At 43.0% G+C, this 14,687-nt stretch overlaps 1 protein-coding gene across 2 annotated transcripts in view; it reads right to left on the bottom strand.

Annotated features, from left to right (window-relative positions):
* Window positions 1–12,537, bottom strand: part of ctnna2 (catenin (cadherin-associated protein), alpha 2) — a 233,440-nt gene extending 220,903 nt beyond the window's left edge. Inside the window, exon 1 of one of the 2 annotated variants that reach the window (XM_029850881.1) lies at window positions 12,258–12,537. The gene's annotated coding sequence lies outside the window, so the exon portion shown is untranslated. The remainder of the gene's footprint in view (window positions 1–12,257) is intronic. The other variant, XM_029850880.1, reaches the window with a different exon arrangement.
* Window positions 12,538–14,687: the final 2,150 nt, after the last annotated feature.

Below are 14,687 nucleotides of genomic sequence, written 5' to 3'. Positions count from 1 at the left end.
CCATGGGCACTCTTCTTTTTTGTGCTATATTGTGCAACACAATACATGCACAAATAATATTGCAGGCTTCTTTTGGCTCCACACGGAAATAATTAAGGCAGGCAAATCTCGGTTTAAGTATACCATTGATGCGCTCAATTGTCTCCCATGTAGATGTATGAGCATAGTTGAAATTTTGTTGTGAGTTGCTTGTGACTGTTGCAAAAGGTGTCATCAGCCAACAAAGAAGAGGATAACCACTGTCACCAAGGAGGATTCCATCTGGAGTGTTTTGTTGAAACCGGTGGTATATGTGGCTTTCTCTTAAAATCCGAGAATCGTGTACAGATCCCGGCCATCGTACAACACAATTTATTATCTGGAGGTCAGCATTCCCAATCAACTGCACATTTATACTATGGCGCCCCTTCCTGTTTACAAATTCCCACTCTCTTTCATGAGGGGCTTGAATGTGTATATGTGTGCAGTCTATCATACCAATAGTGTTTGGCATTCCTGCTATGGAAAATAACTGTTTTTTGTTTTGTGAAATTTCTTCTTCATTTTCAGGAAATTTCACATACTCATTTAATAAACTTGAAAGAGCTCTTGCCACAGAATGCACACACATCTCACTGTTGATTTTGTGACTCCAATGCTATCTGCAATAACTTCAAAAAACAACCCACTTCCAAAAAACAAAGAGCAATCAACACCTGTTCCTCCAGTCAAGGCATGGCTCCTCACTGTTGGTCTTTGAAGATGAGGGCGAAGAACATCACATAAATAAATAATATCCTGTGTTCCGAAACGATATCTTGAATAAAGTTCTTCATCAGAGTACTGCAGAAGTATATTTGGTCGTTCAGTATATTGCCGAGGCTTGTGTTGCCTCTGACGTTGTTGTATCACATGCACTAGTGCTGTCATTTTGCTCAATCTATTTCCTACTTACCCCTTTTTAGCCAATCCCATGTCCCACCACACCTGATTTTAACGATCCCTCATGGTAGTATAAAGAGCCAGCCTGGGTGTGACTTACAATCAGACAACATGGAGGGCAAGACCAAAGGAGGTCACTTCTCTGCGACTGAAACAAATGCACTGCTGAAAATTATCATGTGCTATTTGGCAATTTCAGCAGTCCTGGACAAAGTGGCTCAAATGCCAAAACAAAAAAATGAAATATGGGAGAAGATAACAGAACTGGTTAATGCCACCGGTGGAGGCCAACGCAGATCTGTGGATCAGGTCAAAATGAGATGGAAAAATCTCAAACAAAAAGCTACTAAAGACCACTCAGAGGCCAAAACGACAATAAACCTGCCAAACATGGTGAGTTTATTGATGTGGTTCTGGATATTATTGGTGGAGCGGATTCTCAAGCTGTACCCTGTGATGTGGGAGAGTCTATTGGCTCCCAGGGGTCACTCAATTTGTCAAGCGATGGGACAAGCACCCTTACCTTTGTTGAGTCAGATCAACCTGAACTGTCCGCCAGCCAGACCTTGACCCAAGCTGCTGATGTGGTGAGGGTTACACCTCACCACAACCACCACCCTTGACGTGCCGGAGCAAAAGGCCAAAGAGTCATACACAGGATCATGCCTACTTAAAGCTGCTGAAAGTTGAAAAAGAGCGAGCGCAACAACAGCTTGTCCTCACCAATGAACAGATTAATTTAACAAAATTGAAACAAGAACAGGTGAAACTGCAAATTAAATTGCTTGAAAAACAATTAATGTGAATCACTTTACAGAAAAGTTATTTGTGTTCCAATGGAATTCTAAAAGCAAGTTTTCAGTTCTTTTTTCATTTTAATGGTCATATTTTTGTGACAATAAATGCTGTCTTGCAAAATGTATGTTTATTATGGTACATCACTATATTTTAAAAAGCTTATTTCTATTTTACAACTTGAAGCATAATAGTCCCTTTTATATGTAATGTAAAATTACACAAGTATTTGTGCGACACACATGCTAACAAAATGCTTTAAAATGACAAGACTGTTGTGATCAACTATATAATTTTGATTTTTAGTGTTTGAAGTCACATTGTGATGAGAATGACTAAAAATCACTGTCTTCGAGACAACATTTGTGAGAAATTACTATTTTTCATACATGGGATTATTTCCAAATCCACCTCTGAGGTGGGATCATTATAATCTTGATTTTCAGGATCAAAATTATCCGGATTTTTGACCAAAGTTCTGAAATACCCAAATGTGGCAAAAATCCAGATTTTTGGCAGGATTGGATTTACAAATCCAGATTCAAATCTTCAGGATAAATTCTGCTTTGAAATACCCGATTTTGGATCAGATCAGAGAAAAATCCAATCCACCTGGATTAATCCTGTAGAATTATTTCTGAAATACTGGGTCCTAATGATTTAATCCAATGATTAAAACAGACTAGATCAGCCTCTAAAGACACCTGGTGGACAACAACCTGGACAAGGTCCTCCCTGGTTCCTCTGTGCTAGTCTCCTGACCCAGGCTGGTGAACCTCCATTATTCCTCCTGACTGATGGAGACATCTGGTTGGAAGGGGAGCGGATGTCTTTGGATCAATCATTTCTCACCTTTTCCTGTCATTTTGCTTGATTTCCTGTTCCTGACTTCTGCTATTATTTTGCCTCCTTTATTTTGCTATCACACGTGTCTGGGTAGCATCACAGGCATATCCTAATAACAGCTCTTTCTATTGGTCAAGAGATCCTCATTCTAAAAGCAAATGTGACACAGCAACAGGGACTCATCAGTCCACAAGAAGCTGGTTCCAGACAGCACAGACAGTCAGAACTGACCTGGTTCATTAGAACAAACATCACCCAACGTGGATTTTACCAAATACAGAAGAAAATACATCCATTATCAGAACTGAAGAAGCCTTCTGGATAGAAGGCGAAACGTCTTCAAGAGAAGAAACCCAGTCCAGTTGACAGAGAAAACTACCTTGGATCCATTATCAGTTCAATAACACTTTTAATGTCCAATTATAAAGACAATTATTTTTGTCTTCAATAGAACTTTAGGTCTTTTGTTGCAGCTAAATAGTTTCTATAACGCTCCTAATATAAATTAGGAACATGTGTCCATCATTTTGTCCCTCCACCCTGGTCAAAGTGGTCAAAAATCATTTAAGCCGTCAATTACTCACAGATCAATTATAAAAGTAAAAAAAAAAAAAAGTTCATAAATCAAATCCACAGGTGAGAAAGTCAATGGCAGTTTCAAGCAGGATCCCTGTGGACCTGTGCTGATATGGATTACTTTATGCATGAACATACAATAATGAGGTTAAAGCAAGAAAAGAAGGAAAGCAGCAAGTAAATAAGGTTAAACCATTATAACAAATCAGTGTTACTGCCTGCTTTTCTGCTCTCGTGCTGAGGTGGACATTTGACTCACTCTGCCACAACCCTCTTCCACACCCGTCTGATTTGTCTTCACCATTTACACCAGTTGCTTCTGCCGAGGCTGTATTTTAGCAACGCGAATGCATTTCTGCGTTGTCAGATTGTTATCGCTCCATACCTGACTCTCCAGCACTTTCTTTGATCGGACTTACTGGTTTTGACCCTGCCTGCCTTGGACTTTTCCTCTATGTATCTGTCCTGGTAAATCTGACAACCTTCTGTCCCTGATTAAGAGTTCTGCCGTGTGTTTATTTGGACCGTTGCCCGCCTGTGGCTGTGCGGTGTTTTCCACTTTCCACGGAGGCCCGCGATTACTTCTGTGCTGTGCGCAATTATTTAATAAAGCCGTTTATTAAAACTGTCCGGAACTGCAGTGGTGCAAGTGGACCCACCACACCCGTGTCAGTAATATCTGGCCAAGAAGGGACCAAGCACACTGCCCTTCACCATTGGCTCGCCTTGACATGATTGAGGTGGTTCTGCAGAAGCATGAGACCATGATGGCCACGGCCCCTGCAGAGGCCAGACAAGCAAAACACAGATCCATTAACACACACTAGTTGGGCTGGTAGGGCATCTACAACAATTAACCATCGCATTGTGTCAATCTGCTGCTGCTTCTGTTGCTGCAGGTGATGATTCTGCCCGTTTATGCTCTAGCTTTGAGTCTTGTCCCGCGGGTATCTGCGGAACACTATGATGGAGCCTGTGAGACCTGCCACCCTTTCCTCACCAACTACCTACTCCTGTTTGCTCTGCAGCTCCACACCTTGACCATGGAGGAAGAAAAGGTGGCATTTGTCATTAACCACCTGACCGGCAGAGCTTGGCTATGGGGAACAGCTAAGTGGGTGAGACGTTCGTCCGCCTGTGCTTCATTTGACCAGTTCACTGCGGAGCTATGTGAGGTTTTCGGATTCAAATCCTGTGGTGCAGAGGCAGCCAGTGGGCTCATAGGACTGAGGCGTACGGAGAACGAAGAGTAGGTACGGTGGCGGATTATTCCATGTACCAGAGCCAGCCAGAGCAGATGGAATAGCTCTGCTCTTTGTGTGCTTTCCAACATGGTCTAGTGGACTACATAAAGGATAAACTGGTATCCTATGAAAGGCCCTCCTGTTTGGATGGAATTATAGAGTTAGCCACCTGTATCGACCTCAGAATCCTGAATCGGTGACGGGAGAGGCATTGAGGGGAGACATTGCAACCTGGACCAGTCCATCTCAGTGGGAAGTGCTCACACTGACCCCCTACTCATCCGCGTGGTGTGGGGAGGATCAAGAGCCCATGCAGCTGGGTCGCACCTCCCTCTCCCCAGAGGAAAAGGAGTGACTGAAATGGAATTTGAGTGTGAAATGTAAATTGAGTGTAAAAAGAAGGGTTGAAATGGAAATTTAGGAAGGGTGTGGTGGAGACTGGGAGAGCAGATGACGTCCTGTGTCCGCGCCTCGGAGGCGGGCCTTCGGCTATATAAGATCAGAACTGTGTACGTTTAGGCAGAGATCTCTCTGCATGCATCCGTGTATGTATCCTGAGCGACTTGTTGTGGTTCGGTTCTTGAACGTGACTCAGGATTGGCAGCCAGGGGCGGGCCGATCCCTGGGGAGCGCTGAGCCGCTGACGCACCTGCAGCTCATTGCCTTGATTCGGCGGCTACTTAAACTCCCCTCTCTTTGCCTCCGGTGCCGGATTGTTGTTTTGTCTAGCTCCCACCCTCTGTGATCTCCAGTTTTTTGCCTCCTGTTTTCCCTGTTTACTTCCAGCGTGTGAGTTTGTTCCAGTGCCTTGTCACTGCATTTTGTTTGTACTTTTTCTCGACGTTTTTTTCCCTTTATGGTGATTTTTAGTTCGTAGATTTTCTGTTGTTACTTTGCTAGAGTTGTTTCCGTTGCTACTTTGATTCCTTCGTCTTGCACCTTTTGTTATCAATAAAGAGCCGTTTCTTCTACTCTGCATCTGGGTCCAGGCCTTCTTGACTGTCCATAACACAACTGACTGGAATAAACCATCTCCTACGCAGTAAGTTAGATTCATCATTTACTTTTCCAAACGGCTAAAATTCCGTGACAGGACGATGCAAGGCTAACCTCTGCCTGTATTGGAGGAGCAGGACATTTTCAATCAATCTTTATTCATATAGCGTCTGTTACAATCAAAATTGTTTCTAGGCGCTTTACAGAATCCCAGGGCCTGACCCCCAACAAGCAACAGTGGCAAAAAAAACTCCCCTTTGACAGGAAGAAACATTGAGCAGGACCAGGGGATTATAGCGGAGTCAAAAGAGCAGGAAAAGGAACAATGATCAAAAAGAGAAGAAGCTCCATATTATAGTTTCATAGATTCAAAACCAAACCAAAAAAAAAAAAGTGAGGCATCAAATTTTTCAGTGCATTGTCATGGCTTCTCACGGTTAGAGAAACAATGATCATGTGAGGGTGAATGGCACAGATCATGCACAGTTGACTGCAGTCCATTGTCACGGTCTATTCAGTGAGTTAACCTTGACAAAAAGATCATTTTTAGTGCTCTCGGCACGGATCCATCACACCAGTTTCTCTACTCCAGGGGTTCAAAGCAGTGTCCATGGGTGCATGGTCGCCCACGGAGACCACTCAAGGCGCCCACATGGCATGCTCTAAAAAGAGTACTGGTCACAATAGACTTTTTTTTTTTTTAAAGTTGCATTAAGTTAACAATGTTATATAATGTTAAAATAACACATAAAAAAATTCATATAGGCTATAATGAAGTCGCCTTTTTTAAAGTCAAAGGTCATTAGTGCGCGGTCAGAATACCTCATTCCAGACACAGCAATGCAATGATGAGGAGTTAGCCTGCTTGTAGTTTAGCTCCGAAAATCATGACAGGAAAGCAAAAAGGACATTATTTCCACAGTGATAGGGAGAAAGAGTTCTTTTTTAGATCATGAAAGAAAGAAAAATGTTTGTGTCTTTGTTGCGGGAAGACAGTTGCAGTATTAGAGCAGCACAACGTGGAGAGACACTACAGAACCTGTCATGAAAGCTTCGACGTGAACTACCCACCCGGCAGCGAATTAAGGACAGAAAAAGCCCGCAAGTTAAAGGCAGCTTTACACAAGCAACGGAGCAAGCATCGTTTAAAGCTGCACATTTTTTGATAAAGAACGAGAAAGCCTTTTCAGATGGAGCGGTTTTTAAAGAAGCTATGATGATTGTCGCTAACACAATCTTCAAAGATGACAAACACGGTCCCGATGTCATCTCTGCACTCTCCGTTGTCCAACCTGGAGTAGGTACAATGGCTATACGAGTGTCATCTATGTCTGAGAACGTAACAGAGCAACTGAACCAGGATCTCGCTAAGCGCAGGTGGTTTAGCATCCAGTGCGACAAGTCGGTAGACAGTGCCAGCACAGCTCAGCTAATGATATTTATCTGAATGGTGTTTGATGATTTTTCTACAAAAGAACTGCTGACATTTCTGCCACTAAAGACAACTACGAGGAGAGTTGATATCTACAATGCCATAAAAATCTTCTTTGTGGAAAAAAAGGTCCCACTACAGAAGATAGCGTCAGTAACAACAGATGGGGCCCCCAGCCATGACAAGCCGGCATACAGGCTTCATTGCACAATGCAGAAATGATCCAGACTTCCCAAAATTTCTACAATACCACTGCATCATTCATCAGCAGGCGATATGTGCGAAAGTGACCGGCTTTGATCATGTGATTCCTGTCGTGAAGATCATAAATTGGATCCGCCCCAAAGCTAAACAACATAGAACGTTTAAGGTGGTACAGTATGAGCTGTCCGTTGAATATAATGACTTTTTATTCCACACAAAAATCAAATGGCTCTGTAGGGGACGTATTGTGCAGCGTCACTTCTGGGTGAAATCAAAGAGTTCATGCAGTCAAAGGGTTAACACGCATCGTTGCTAGAGTTCAGAGAGTGGATACTCAACCTCACATTTTTAATGGATTTGACTGAGAAACTGTACCATTTGAATCGTAAGTTGCAAGGCAAAGCTAAGACTTTTGCTCACATGATAAGTGCAGTAAACGCATTCAAGGCTAAGATGAACTTGTTCTTTGTGCAAGTCGAGAGAAAAAATGCAGCATTTTCTCTCTGTGCAGGCAGTGTTCAATGACAATTCTTCTGCCTCTGCAGCCTTGGATGAAGCTGTAAAAAAGTACTCCCAAGTCATAAACAGACTAGGACAGGAATTTGAAGACAGGTTTTGTGACTTTGAGCAACTGGAGCCATGTGTGTCATTCGTTACAAATCATCCACTGCTGAGCAGCTAAGTGCTTTGTTTAACTTAGCTGCTGGTCAGGTAGAGATAGAAATCTTAACACTGCAAAATTACCTCCACCTCAAAGCTCATCGGTTTGCACCAACCGTTTGGTGCCTTGTTGACAAGGAAAAGTACAGTTGTGTATCCACAGCAGCTCTGAAAATTGCCTGCTTTTTTGGTTAACCTATCTTTGTGAATCAGCCTTTTCCCACATGAACTTTATCAAGAACAAACACAGAACCTGCCCTGCCAGACTGACGCACATTGACAAGACTCACTGAGAATTGCAGTGTCAAATTATTCACCAGATTATAATACACTGGTGAGCAGAATGCAGTGCCTGGCCTCCTACCAGTAAATGAGCAGACAAATCACAGAGACTATTTTCATTGATAAAACAAACAATATTAAGCTAAACATGTTGTACCAAATGTTCGATGTTCATTCATGAAATGTTCAAAGTACTGAATAACTTGTTCTGACAAAAAGACTGATGATTTCCTTGGCTTAAGAAATGTTAGAAGTGATCTTTTGCACTACAATTACAGCAGGTGTCCTCCTGACTTTCAAATGTTTGAGCAGATAAACAGAAATAAATGATTCGTGTTTATACATGTTTTTTTTAAATCATTACTATTGTGTGAATCACTGATTAGAATTGTGGAAAATAATTACTATTGATATGTGAGCAATCAGTTCCCATATTAATAACTGCTGCTGTTAATATTATCATTACTATAGTGGGCCGTGGTTTTGTTATTTATGAAGTTTGTAGCAGAAAGGTCCTGTGTAGCCCTTCATACTCCTCAGTACCTATGAAATAGCCCTCAGCTTCAAGAAAGTTTGTGACCCCTGCTTTACTCACTAAACAGTCCTGATTTTTCTGCATTTGTGCATTATTTTCAGCAGAAGGAGCAACTCAGTTGAGAATTTAGGGTGATGGAGTATGAATATGGATTGATCCAGTGCAGATTTAACCTACTTATCTTGGTCCAAATCATGGGGGAAAATTGTCAACTTCTCTGCAGCCATTCCAGGTACATGTTATCCACCATCTGCATGTGAAGCCTCCACAGATGTCCAACACGCATCCTGAATGACCTAAACTGGCTCATCTCAACACTGAGGAGCAGCCGCTCTGCTGTCAGTGCTCCAAAGGGGTTCTGTGCTTCTTCCCTCTGCCTAAGGCTGCGTCCAGCCACCCTCCACCTAACCCAGTTGTGGGGAAGGCAAGAAAAACATCAGGACACAATCTGACACCCGGTATTAGTGTTGGTGCTTGTGCTGCTGCTTGGAGAAAGCAAGCAATTTTTTTTTACTATAAAAGAGGTGGGTTTTGTACAGTGTATTAATGGGTGAGGAAGGATATGAAAAAAATGTTCACTGATAACCTCCCAATAGCCGATAGGTCAGTATCAACCTATCTATAGCAAGGTTTGCGTGCATGTTAGATGCTTTTTAGATTTGTTACCATCTGAAATACATAAAATGATCAATCACAGAATTGAAAACCTTAATTTGGGCCACCAACAACAGAAAAAGGTCAAGTGCTGTGATGTCCACCACTATGTGGTTAATGGTAGCAGCGGCGGCCTTATTAGTGGAAGCCCTTTAGTTTTCAAACCCCTGCTGAGTGGGGACGTTCAAACTAAAACTGCTGGTGTTTTAGCTTTAGCATCAATAGCTACAAATGCAACTGATTCGTGGTCTTGCAGGCTTCTCAGGTGAGCTGTAAGATCTGTTGCCTAATTAGTCTAAAAGGCATTAGTCAGGCAATTAGTCCTAATTTCCTTCTCCCAGAATCTTTGCTGAACATGGTTTTCAAAAGAGCAGCGCTGTTGTCATCTGTTGCCACTGAAATAAATGACCACACCACACATTAGTTCACTGTTAGTATGTTAATTATCAATTAGACGCAGGTCTGGGCTGAGGACCAATAGAGTAGACAACATAACCACAACATGACCTGTAATTTCCCCATTTCCTAACATATTTACTGGATAAATGTTTTTTTTAATGGGCCTATAGAATATTGTGAAATATTCCTCAAAGTTGCAAATGTTTTATTGGTTTAATAAATACTTGCATTCCTAGAGGAGCCATCTGCTTTTGAAGGTAACAAAAGATCCACTTTTAAGCCCAGAACGTCCAACATCTGAGCTCCAGTCCTCTTGAGCACCTGGCTATGTTCCTGATTCTTACCTAAAACCTGTCTCTCTCACATCAGCTGCAAATGCCAATAGCTCTGCGAGCTTTCAGTTTGTGTTGTCTTGCCATCTCTTCATTCAACCCTCCCAGTAAAAACAAAAGTGCAGCTTCATGGTGGGAGAGGAAAAAAAGTCTGGGAACTTTCGGGAGGCAGGATCCCTGAGGGACAGCATTGTTAAGTCACATTGTTTCCATCCAGAATAGACCTCCACCAAGCACATCCATGAATCTGTTAGCAGCTTTTATTGGTTCAAAGTGTAAAATCTCTCCAACTCCGAAGCGCTGCTAAGAAATGTAAGCTCCAACAGGAAAATAGAAGATCTGAGCTGCTCAAGATATTAAACTTTGATTAAAATATCTTCACACAAGATGCACTGTGATTGCACTGAGAGGTGCTTCTGACTAATTTAAATGACAATAGCTTCAATGAAACAGGCAAAATATCAGCCTCCATCCTGGTGGGGTTGCAGAGCTCAGTGAGCCACTTCTTGGAAAAATGTTACGCAACCACACCCAGTGACAGATCCACGTAGGGGAGAAATAGCTCTGATTTGTTTGTTCCTCCTGTTTGTCATGGCAGTCCTACAGACAATGAATATGGCTTTAAAGTCCAAGATCCGATAGATTTGACAGAACATTTAGTTCCTGGAAACAGCCAGTACACTTGCAGACTGTTGAGTAATACTTATACTTGTCTCTACTACAGCTTTATACAAGTAGAGTTCAGAGCTAATTGGCTGTATGTTACTGTATTTAGGCATGTTTTAGAAGCATTAAATGGAAGCAGAGATCTGCTGCTGTGTTGCTTCATCTCAGCTCCTGAACTGTGTTGACCATATGCGAAGAGGCCAGAATGAGATAAAATGCTTCAGGAAGAGAGAATCCAGTTGCAGTTGGGACACTATGGCTACCCAGAAGCATCGCTACAACAACAGGAGGTTCTGCAGTGTTTGGCCAACGCTGCTTCCTCTACCGAGAGACTAAATAGCGCTGCTCACCAAGACGGTCACCGGATTCCCCTCAGACTCTTGCCTTACTTATCACATGCAGGCAGTAACAGAGAGAAAAATACCCCTATAATAATTAAAAAGGAGAGCTACCTGCAATTGTCTCCAACCTTACATAAAACCATAAATAATAAAAGTAAATCTTTAAGTTAGATTTGTCCATATTATTACCAGGAACAGTAATTAATGCTCTCACCAAGCACAAGAAGACCAGATAGCTAAAACATTCACTCATATGACAATAAAGCTCTGTTGGAATAGCCAAAATGACTTTTTGTGTTCTGTAACAGCCAGAAATGTAGAAGAGATGATAACATGCATGTAGATCAAGTCATTCCAAATACTTTGTTTCTTTAACTTCACTCTTTAATGGGTGCTTGAGTTTTATCCTTTCTCAACAGTTTAATGTTAAAATCAGGAAAAAAAATCTCGTGAATGAATAAAGGAGCACACTGAGTCAGTGTGAACATGCTTCAATGCCAATCAGAACTTTGGGTTCTAAATACAGCCATAATGTGACACCCCCCCCTCCCCCCAAGTCTCCATATATCCAGTTACAGGAGGCACAACAGCACCAGGTCAGCCTGCAGCAAGTCTGTGGTGGAGGCACTGGGTCTGCAAACAACCTCAACAAGAAATAATGAGCAAAAATATGGACTGGTCACATACCTGGGTGATGCTTTAGAAAAACCTAAAGATATAAAGCAGGCAAAATAAAACACTGCATATCAGGGCGCCAGTACAGACGTGCGCTTCAGAAGAAAGGAATCACTTGACCTGCAGCTTCAGCAAAGTTCAGTGGTTTGGGGAATATTTGTAGAAAGGTTCAGAGGTCAACAAAGAAAGAAAAGAAAGAATGCTCCACAAAAGGTAAAGTAAAGCGCCGTGATGCCGAACGAAGGCTGGTGCTAAAGAGAGGAATGCAAAAGGACTCAGCACGTAGATGCCATAGATTATAACCCTTGAGCTTTTGTGTCGATGGTGGGTAGAGGCTCAGGTTAGCCTCTCGCTAGCATGGCAGCCTAGCTTGCCGTGCCAGTGGGAGCAGCCTTTCAGCACTGGGCTTTTTGGATAGCACAGCTCGTTTCGGATAACATTAGCAAAGTGGGTAACACACATGCGGTAGCTACCGAGAGAGGCTATTTGTAGCAATTAGGTAACGCGCAAGCACGCTACTATCAGAATAAATGAAAAATCTTGCAACGAAGGACATATATTAAACACACAAACTAGCTGAAGCACAAGGGTGGGAAAAAAGCAGGACCTCGCCTAAGCTAGTGTTAGCCGTCGGTGCAGCAAATGTGATGCTACAACGCTGCTAGCGAATTACCCACTTGACAAACAGGCGTTACGCACCTTTAACTGATGAAGATGTAACTTCGTCAGCAAATTGTGTCCAACTCTCAGATTCTCTCGGTTATCCCAAAAGAGGCGACCTTCCCGGTGCACAGTGAAATTGACTTGGATCCGGACGCTTTCCCCCCGAGCCGTGGTGCTGAAGCTGAGTTACACGCGTCAGTTCCGTCGGTGTCTCCCAGTCAGAAACGCTCGCCCCTCCTCCGGCTCAGTGAAGCTCCTCCGCCACAGCTACAGCGCAGGCAGGTCCGGGGGATGGTGCGCCAGCCTCGATACGTGTGCGCTACATTCCACGGCTGTCAAATCAGGAGCGCGCTCGTGGTTGACGCATGCGCCATTCCCAGTGTGACGATGGGGAGCACATTGGAGACACGCAGGCGGACCCCCCCCCCCCCCCCACACACACACACACACACACACAATTTACCCCCTCCATTATGCTACTCTGATTAGTACATGACATCATTTCCCTGATAATGATTGTTGGATTGCAATACCTCTCGTGTGTCACTGTCAATCCGCGTGTTCTTTGAATGAAGACTTCAAGAAGAATAATACCAATTTCAAAATGTATTTAACAATAGAACCAATTCAAGATACACATATTACAGAGCCCTGGGCCAGTTCATAACCCTACAATAACAGAGTCCATGAAGTCTGACAACCTAACTATCCCTTGACCCAATCTTTTATAGAAACACATATGTAAATCATTGATGCTAATTCAGTCCAATCCAGTCCTTCTTCTTGGATGACCTCGTCTTCTTCTTCCAGTCCCATTGGATGCTTACACAGTGCTTGTTCTCCATTGTCTCCCAAATGGCCAGTTCAAAGTTTACCTTCTTGCAGAGGAATTTATCAACACCAGTAAACTATTCTGTCACGTTTTACGATGGGGGTTTAACACTTCCAGCCTGATTGTCTTCTGAGATTACAATTGTCTAAACAACAATCCTCCATCCATCCATCCATCCTCTGCCGCTTATCCGGGGTCGGGTCTGTGAATTACCTGCTGGGGTACATTGGGGTACATTGATTCCAGTGATACCAGAGTTAGGGTTAAGGTGTTAGGGTGTTAGTATGTTAGGATGTTAGGGTTAGGATTAACATGTGATGTTCGCTCTGCAACTTCAAAGGGACCAGTCCACCTGGGCTCTGACCACTTTCACTTGATGACTCTCAGAAGAACCCACTCAGCTGTGTGTGGAATTCCTGGATCCTCACTGACTGTGGTTACAGAGGTTGCCTGTTGGAAGAAAACTGAGAGAGTTGTTTTTAGTTGAACAAAATAAGATTTATATTTCATAAAAGTGCTGGGCTGGCCTATGGATTTTCTGCTCCTGGTCCCGGAAAGGGAACACCCCACTCGAGCTCAAAAGGGGTGAATCCTGTGCGGGAGCTAACAGAGCTTCTTACTGACATCAAGGCTATTGGAAGCGCCTGTGTCCATTTCATTCCACCGTGAGCACATATCTTGCTAATTTTGCTCTTCAGTGTTTGATTCATTCTTTCTACCTTCCCTTGTGATTGTGGGTGATAGACGGTGCCAAATGCATGTTTAAGGCCCAATGCCTTTTCTACTTCTTGTAAATCTTTATTTTTAAAATGAGTTCCATTATCAGACCTAATTCGTTTGGGGAAACCATGTGTCGGATTAATCAGAAATTTAATAACACTTTTTGCATCTTCTACTTCTACGGGAACCGCCTCTGGCCAGCCAGTGTATGCATCCACTGCCACCAAGAGGTATCGGAACCCATTGACTCGGTCTATCATATCAGTGAAATCTATAATTTTCCTTGCCCTGCCATGGAAACTTGCCCTCATGTGGTCAAATTGTTGATTTTACATTAAAGTGTGTGCATATTGAACATTCTCTGCATCATTCGTGGTTTCCCGCAGTGTGTCAGGCCATGGGCCTCTTCCAGAACGGCATCTACCAGACCGGGCAGGAGAACAGGTCTGCCGTCTGGGACCCGCCAAATTCCTTCAACTTTCACTGCCCCCCTTTTCCTTCCAAACTGTTTCCTGTGGAGAAGCTTCTTCTTGATCACAACCAAGTCTTTCCCTGTCGTATCTTGGTGAATTTCATGAACTGTTTTCTCGAACAACAACAAATTGTAAATTGGTTTATAACCTGCCACCTTCTTTGCTGCCTGATCTGCCGCATCATTACCTTTTCCATCTAATGGTTCTCCTTGCTGTGACCTTTGCACTTTACAACTGCGACCTCTGCTGGTTCCATGAGTGCCTGTGCCAATTGCCTCATCTCTGTCTCATTTTATATAGCCTGATACTGTGTTAAAACCTGCCCACAACCCTTGACAAAGTTCTAACTGGATAGTTCCCACTACATACGCTGAATCTGTATAGATGGTCTATTTCTTTCCCTTTGATATTTCTAATGCTCTAATAACTGCCCTCAGTCGT

This window comes from Takifugu rubripes, chromosome 17, assembly GCF_901000725.2.
Source record: "Takifugu rubripes chromosome 17, fTakRub1.2, whole genome shotgun sequence".
Lineage (NCBI taxonomy): Eukaryota > Metazoa > Chordata > Actinopteri > Tetraodontiformes > Tetraodontidae > Takifugu > Takifugu rubripes.
This window is presented reverse-complemented; position numbering and strand designations above follow the sequence as displayed.